The 8,336-nt window shown below is 41.5% G+C and overlaps 1 long non-coding RNA gene across 1 annotated transcript; it reads right to left on the bottom strand.

The window, feature by feature from the left end:
* Positions 1-1,528: 1,528 nt before the first annotated feature.
* On the bottom strand, positions 1,529-8,304 carry LOC129117831 (uncharacterized). The gene is made up of 2 exons (XR_008533920.2): positions 3,218-8,304; positions 1,529-2,880 (listed from the first exon to the last, which is right to left on the bottom strand). It is a non-coding gene; the product is annotated as an uncharacterized LOC129117831 (long non-coding RNA).
* Positions 8,305-8,336: the final 32 nt, after the last annotated feature.

Here is an 8,336-nt window from a genome sequence, read left to right as displayed (position 1 = left end):
GTGAGCCACTGCATGAAGCTTTTACTATATAATACAGGAAAGCAAATGTGTAATGAAATGGTGGGAAGAATGAGGGGTGAACTCCCTAGAATTAAAGCACATATATACATAATTTTTATAAACAGCTGGAATGTTTCATTCCTACTGAGTACTTGGAAAACACAAACCAGTAAATAGAATTCAGATCTCACAAGAAGTCCATTTCAGGACTGGATCATTTAGAGTAATAGAGGAGCATTGCCTAATGCGAGGGAAATAAACGGAGCCCACACTCCAGCCTCACTGCAGGAAAGTGGAGACCTGGCAGCCCTTTGAATTCCTCCTCTTTGATCCACAATGAAAAAGGATAATGAGGGTGTTCGTACTCGCCCTTGTCTAGTTTTCACTTTCTTCAAGAAAAGGAGCTATGCTGATTCAGGGCTCTAGCTGTGGCCCGGGAGAATTTTTGTCCTTATACTCCCCACACATTAAAACCACTTTTTAAAAGTTCTCAAGATTTTCTCTCCCTTTCTAAAAGTTCTCAAGATTTTCTCTCCCTTTCCTTAATTCAATCAATTCTAGTAACAGACGCTTCTTTGTTGCTTGCCACCAAAGTATTTTAAGCACTTTGAATCTTGTCTCATTTTCGACTTGTTTCTAAAGGAGTCAGATCTGGCTTTTAGCTCTTTGTTTTTCTTTCAAAACCTTATTGAACGAGTTGTGCTCCTCCTCGTTCACTTCAAGAATACCACATTTTCTTTTGTCATGATAACTCTCACACTGGAATGCCTCAAACAATCAAATGCAAAAATAAAACTATCTTTTCTATTTATTATTTTTAATAGCATCCCTGTGGCTGTGAGTTTCAGATAACCACTCAAAAGGACATGCTGGGGGTCACAATGCAGAAAATGGGGCTAAACCCTTGCAAATTGTAGCTCAGGAAAGAAAAGCAGCGCCTTTTATTCAGGAATGTTCAGTTTATTACTCTCTATTTTACACCTTATGTTGCAACAGGAATTGACAGCTGCAGTAGGTCTGGCCTGCTCATCCACAGTGGGCTCTCTTTCCTATAACATGAAATGTAAGCTTGTGTTTTGTGAGCATGGGTATTGTGGAGAAAACCTGCTCCTGCTTCCACCCAAGCCAACAGAAAAAAACAGACTTAGGAGTCAGAGCTTTCCTTTCTTTACTTTTATTTAAATGTCAGTGTTTTATGTGGTTGTTTATTAAATAATAATAATACAATAATGCCCAGAGGCTCCAATTAAGACTGGGAAGTCGCTGCAGTGGGATTGTGCAAGGCGGAGGAAGGGACGGCGGGCTGGGAATTGCACGGCTCCCCGGCGGCGGGAGCAGGGGCCGGGGGCCGGGACTGCTCCCAGCGCTGCCCGCCACCGGCAGCACCCAAGCCTTTTGTTCGCGTGGGAGTTTGATGCTACTTTGGTTTTGGGGTTTTATTCATTTGGGGTTTTTTTAATGTCAATACACAGAGCAACCAGGAAGACATACAAAGGGGTTTTCTTCAAAGTAGCTGAGGGAAAGAGTGTGTGTAGCTGTATATGCTAATTTTTATTAATTAAAACCAGAGCGCTGTGCTGGAGCTGTGCACAGGCTTTATTAGCTAATATTAAAACAAAGGGATGATCGTCTTCCACAGAAATTTCGCCTTGGCATAGCTCTGTTTGCTGCAGCGGAGCTACTCCTCACTTCACACCAGTGTGAGCACAGGATCAGGCCAGGAGCCCTCAGGAAGGAATCAAAAGCTGAAAACAAAAGGACAAACAGGAGGCACACGGGGAGGACAATCCAAAGGAGTGGGATAAGAACAAGCATGTTGCTCTTGGCAGAAAGCAACTGCCAAAAATTAGTTGTGTAGTCAGTCTCTTGCTCAGTTCTTTTTGTTTTGTTATGAAACAGGAATTGTTTTTATTATAGAGGAACAGGACATATTTCAGGAGAAGAATCTGAGCTGGATAGGTGTTCTGGCAAAAGTACATTTTATGGGGAAATTTGAATGAAGGCAGTGTGGATTTGGCTCGCAAGATGGGTGCAGTTGTTTCAGGCTTAAAGAAAAAAGGGCAGCACAAGTGAAAGTCCTCTGAGGAAAGCTGGAGAAGGGAATGAAGAAGGGAAGGAAGTTATTAGAGGAAAGCTGGACTGGACCAGAATGTGTGGGATTGACATAAATCCCAAATTAATGCATCAGCAAAGGAATGCCAGGCCCCAAAGGTGAAGCCTGAAACCAAAGGGATGAATAACCCAAGAACATCCAAGAAGGGGTGCAAAGGTGATGAGATGCTCCTGATTCGTAAGGAAGAAAGGTGAGGAGGGCAGTGAAAACTTTGTCTCCTGAACTGGTGAACAGAGAGACCCTGAACTATGGGTGGAAAGAGAAACTAAAGATTCCCTGGGAGAAAGTTCTAGAAAGCTGGTAATTTATGAGCATCTGCAGCCTAGAGGTGACCTAAGTCTGGGGAAGAATTTTGGAAACAAGGTCTGAGGTGGGGAAACAGGTCATTGGAAATACTTCACAGAAGAGCAGCCATGACCTAAAACTAGCTTTTATATGAGAGGAAAAAGGAGCAGATCAGCTTGAAGGATGACAGAATTAGTTGTGGTGGAGAAAGGACAAGGAGGGGGTTTGCCAGCAGAAGATGGGTGCTATCTTTTGTTTTATGAATAGAAAAGATATGCTAAATGAAAAGTACTGTAGAAGATTGGCAGAGGGGAGCAGAGAAGTGATTGATCAGAGGGGGAGAAGTAGGTTAAACCATAGGTGTGTACAGATGGTAGAGCACACATACATAGCACCTTGCCTGGGATACCAAGGAGCATCCTGGAGGTCAGCTGCAGCAGGCAGGAAGAAGTTTTTGAGAATAAAATGTAGCCAGGTACTATCTGAAAAGAACAGAAGGATGGATAAGACAGGCAAGATAGTGACAGAAGTTGAACACTTAGTAAACAATCTGGAAAAATAGGAGTTTAAACCCAAGTCCCCAGTTCTTCATTGCTCAATGCAGAAAATTGAGCTCAATACAAGCAAAATTTCCACGGAGGCAACAGGGGAAAGTACCTGCCCATTTCTTATGTGTTGCAAGTGAACAGAATGAACAGTGTCTCACACCTCCTCCTAGTTCTGAGGAGGTCAATAGGAGATAGTTAATAGATAGCTGAGTTGTCACTATGTCCCATGCTGGCTTGTTCACTAACATACTGGCACAGAAGAAAAACTGACCTTTACCATATCTCAGCTTGACACAGCTGTGTAAGCTCACAGAGGATCCAGGCTCCAGTCCACTGAAAAAGTAGAAAGATGTTCACAGCTCAGCATATTTGACTTCAATGGCTCTTAATTTACATGTTCAGTATTACTCACATTACTAATACTTGGCCTGTAATTTTTTTTACAATTCCAGCTCTATATTTTCAGTTGACTAAATTCTACACTCCAATTAATATGCAATACCATGCTGCTCCTTTACCCTTAGAATCAATTATGAAAAGTTCTTTACAAAGATGTAAGAGAACATTTTTGAAAAAAAATCTTTTCATAAGAACTACAGTTTTCCTTTCTGCTAAAGCACTGTACCATTTTTTTTAAGATCAAAGGCAAAGCAGAGTTTGGTGCAGTGTTTGTCCAAAATCCAGGCAGGGAAAATTATATGTGAAGTTTAAAAATGTGAATTCTTAACAATAGCAAAAGGGAGGTAGAAAACCGATAGGCACAATGTAAAACGTTTGTGTATAAAAATATTTGAAATTGGGGTGTAAGGGTATTCAGGACATGGTGATGTAAGGCAATCTTTCTTTATGTTGCAGCAGCATTTCCAGTACCTTATGATACTGCCCTCCTTTTTTTGGTGATCCTACACAAAGTTGTGACTAACAACAGATAGAAAAGATTACTGATCCATGCTTTGCTAGTTGATGCTTTCCTGAAATCATTGAGGTAATTGCAGTAATCAGAGCTGCAAAACTTTACTCAGTGCTTCCTAATTATTCTATATCCAGGTCTGTTAGCACAATTCATGCATATACACCAGTGAGTTTAGTAATTTTCTTTTTATAGCTTCAATATATTATTCTGAATATAGGTGAACTGACTCAAATGGGTTATTCCTGCTTCATATCCTTTCAAACTGTCAAATTTTAACTCCAGCCAGCAACTAAGCACCACACAGCCACTCCCCTGGTGGGATGGGGGAGAGAATTGAAAAGGTAAAAGTGAGAAAACTCATAAGAGTTTTCTGAGATAAAGACATTTTAATAGGGAAAGCAAAAGCTGTGCACGCACACAATGCAAAGCAAGAAGTCATTCATGGCTTTCCGTGGGCAGGCAGGCGTTCAGACCCCCAGGAAAGCAGGGCCCCATCACACCCAACAGCGACTTGGGAAGGCAAACAGCACAGCTATGAATTTCCACCCCCCGCTTCTTCCCCAGCTTTATGTGCTGAGCATGATGCCATGTGATGTGGAATGCCCCTTTCAGCTGTCCTGGCTGTGTCTTCTCCCAGTTCCCTAAGCACCCCCAGCCTCCTCATTGGTGGGATAAGAAGCAGAAAAGACCTTGATGTTATGCGAGCACTGCCCAGCAAAAATGAAAATATCCCTGTACTATCAGCACTGTTTTGGTCACAAATCTGAAACTTATCCCACATCAGCTACTGAAAGGAAAATCAACTCCATCCCAGCCAAAACCAGCACACCTGCAAAATGTTTAATTCCACTTTGATTTTGTTGTAATTTTGTATTACAAAACTTCCTGGGTTATTCCTAGTAGCGTCACTGAAAACATCAATACCACAGAATCCCTTTTTGTAAAAATACTAAGCCTTACCTAAAGCCCACCTAACCCGCAACTAAAGATTGGGGTTTATTTTCACCCATACTGGTGCTTCTGGAAGAATGTTCTGGAAACTCATTCCTCTGGCACCTATAAATCTTCCTCTTATTTTCAGTTTGGGTGGGGTAACTGACAGTTCCTGTATCACAACATAGTCTTCATCACTAAAATAGATGTCCTGAACTTATTTTTTCCTTGTGCTTTTAGGGAAAAATCATAGAATTCAACAACTAGTAGGGGCAATAACATTTAAATAACAACACTTTAATTTCCTGGGGCTAATTTTTCCCTTTTACATTATTCTAATCAGCTCACTTATCTTTTCCTAAACAGATTCTGGTTTTAATTAATTTTTTCTGAATATGTGTAATTATATACAGTATTTAGAGGAAATAGGTGTTTTGAATGTCTTTTATATTGGGAAATATACTTCTGTACTTCTGTTGGCAATTCCTTAGTAGCTCAGGCCTAAGAAACAGATTTGTCCTATTGAAAGTCAGTGCATATTATAAGTTCAGGTCATAATTTTTGGTACAGTTTATCAGCATAAGTCAGCATCTAAATAAGCAGAGCTAAACTTCACTGATCTCTGCCTTTCATTCCTGTTCCTGTGTATCCTTTCCCTTTGGCCAGCACCATCTATATTCCTATGTAGCAAAGCAGACTGAGAAATTTATTCCAGTTTTCTTTCAGCTGGTTTTTCCACCTTACAATTCCTGTACTAACCTCCTTTTTTTTTCAACTTAACTAATCCCTTCTCACTTGGCATAATACAAACACTTCACTGACATAATGGCAGATAACTACCACTGCAATTTGTCCACAAAATCTGCAACCACAGCGTGTGCCTAATACATAAGTAAGAAATCTTTGGCACCCATGTCCGAATTCAAGTGGCATGACACCACTTAAAGTGAATTTTGTTCACTTGTGGAGGAATGAACGAGCCCTAGAAACCGTTCAGCCAATCCGTGGTCCCGTGTTGGCAAGCACGACTGGTTAATGAGAAATGAGCCACAGGTGAAGTGAGAAGATCATGGTTAGATGGTGTAGAAGAAAAGATGGGGCCTGTGATGTGGATGCTGAATCACATGAATAGGATGTCTCAGGAAAAAGGAATAGGAAGCAAAGTCAAAATGGTAAGGAAGGGGAAGAAAAGAAGAAAATGGACTGCACAAAGCCTAATATTTGGTCCACTATGATATTTCCATCACCATCCCAAAGCAATACACTGAAAGGGTTACCTTCCCACCTCAATCAGGGCTGTACAGAGGTCAAAATATTGTCTTGAGTCTAAGGACTTGCCTTTTTAACAGGTGTCATGCTCAAAGTACATATTCAATAAAATCTAGCACAATGCCAGTTATGAATCAGCTCTCCCACTCCCAGTATTAATAAAATTTGTGGGTACAATTTATTTTAAAAAGATGCTTATAATATATAATTTTAAAGGCACCCCATGTAGCACATAATGGGGCACTGCAAATTGGTTATATAATAAGTAAGCAGAAGAAAGAACAATATAAACAGTGGTTTGCAGCCTTGACCCTATGGTGTTTCCTGCCACAATGAAAGTAAAAACACATGTTCCCTGACAACCATCAAGCACTTTGTCACTGCTGTTGGACATTTCGATGCCTTAGGGCTTGTCTACATGCAAAGCTATGTTGGTTTGTCTGGGTTTAATTTGCTGCAAAGGGCTATGTGAATTCTTATTTTGACCTAAATCAGACTTGCTTCAGTTTAGTTCAACAAATTAAAGGTCAGATAAAAGCCAAATAACTCTGTTGATTAGGACAATCACTGTTCTAATCAATTGCTTACAATTATAGTGCTGCCTGTGCTAGCAAAAGCTGACTTTCTAGATCCTTATTTTGATGAAGTCTCACCTGATTCCTCAGACTGTCTTAATTGAGTTAAATTGTGCCTGAATGGTCCTTAGGATCTAGTGCCACGTGGTTAATGTCACCAAGACTTTGCTTCTGCTACTGAATGCAGAATATATATCAAAAATAATTTCAGTGGAGAAGTACTGGTTACTCTGAAATTTAACATTTTTTCTTCCACTACCACACCCAAACTTCTCAGCATACAAGTGACGGCAGAAGCAGGCCACAGGGCACTCCAAACTAAACAGGTACATCATACACACACTGAGAAACACTTGGGGTTCCCTTAATTCAAAGCCTGCCAGAGCAATTTTGCCTTAGTCTTGCTGGGTTGAGTGCTTGGTAAGAATATTTAACACTGGTGCCCAAACACAGGGAAAGCTATATGCTTAGGGATATGTAATGGAAATGAAGAATTAAATGGATGGAAAACCAGCTAGCATTATTCTAAAGAAGAGTGTCCACAGAAGTAGTTATACCAGTACACGAATAGTAGGACAATTGTAACACTGTAATAACATCAGTACATTTCCTGAATCTTGCTGCAGAGAAGCAGAACTTGTCTTAGTTTTAGAAAGGCTTGTCAGCATCCTTATTTCCAAGGAAGCACTCCAAGGACTTCCTCTTCAGAGGAACAGCTCACAGCAGAGGTTTCATTTTGCAATTTTGCAGTATTAATTTTAGGCCAAGGCAACTCAGACAGGCATAAGGTAAACTTCACCTAATTGCACCAACACTGTCACAAACTATCTGTCAGAAAACAAATAATTTGTTGAGAAGGAAGGCTCTGCTAGGTCACCCCACCACCTGAAACCTCAGCTGCCCCAGAAGCAGCACAATCACACTGCCAGCACAGTCAGATTGGTGTTTTGACTGCCTGGGTGCTGCTTTGACAGAATTAACAATACATGCCACACACCAAACACATACAGCAAATCCTGTTTCCAAAGGATGGTAAGGTTTGTGGGGTTTTTTAATACCATTAGAGAAAGTCTAGCTCACACTTCAGAACACAATCAAAAACACCAAAGTGTTAAAACTTTATGACAGAATATTCATAATTTTGCCTTTCAAAGACAACATGTCTTCGTGTTTATGGTTAAATACCCAAAATTAGACACAGAAAATATAGAAGCTACATATATTTTGGGGGGTCTAAACCTCTGTTAGTTTTCCCACTGTGGTGACCTGTAACACAGTTTGTTTCAATCAGGAAGCTGCACAGGAAAGAGCTATGCTCTTCCCAGCAGCAGCTTTATAGTTCTTTAAACCTCTTCCCTCACCACCCTCCTTAAGCAAGAATGTGCTTTATGCAACTGCAAGGAAACCACTCGGTTACGCCGTGACACAGATCCCGACATCGTGAGGCCTTTCCGTGCGTGTCCTTAGGTGCCACCTCGGACTCCCGTACGCTCCCTGCTCTGCCCTCACCATGGAGGCCACTAAGCGCACTTTGCCCCCAATTTCACATGCAGACAAGCGCCACGCGGACGTACATCCGCCGCCCGGGCCGCTCGACACCTGCGCTAACAGGAGGCAGAACAGACCCATCGCCCCTTTTGCGTCCCAAGGGGACCGACCGGCCCTTCCCGGGAGCCCACCGCGCCCCCATCCACACCCCA

The sequence above is a fragment of the Agelaius phoeniceus genome, chromosome 3, assembly GCF_051311805.1.
Source record: "Agelaius phoeniceus isolate bAgePho1 chromosome 3, bAgePho1.hap1, whole genome shotgun sequence".
Classification (NCBI taxonomy): domain Eukaryota; kingdom Metazoa; phylum Chordata; class Aves; order Passeriformes; family Icteridae; genus Agelaius; species Agelaius phoeniceus.
Note: the sequence above shows the minus strand (reverse complement) of the source record. Positions and strands in the feature narration are given on the sequence as shown.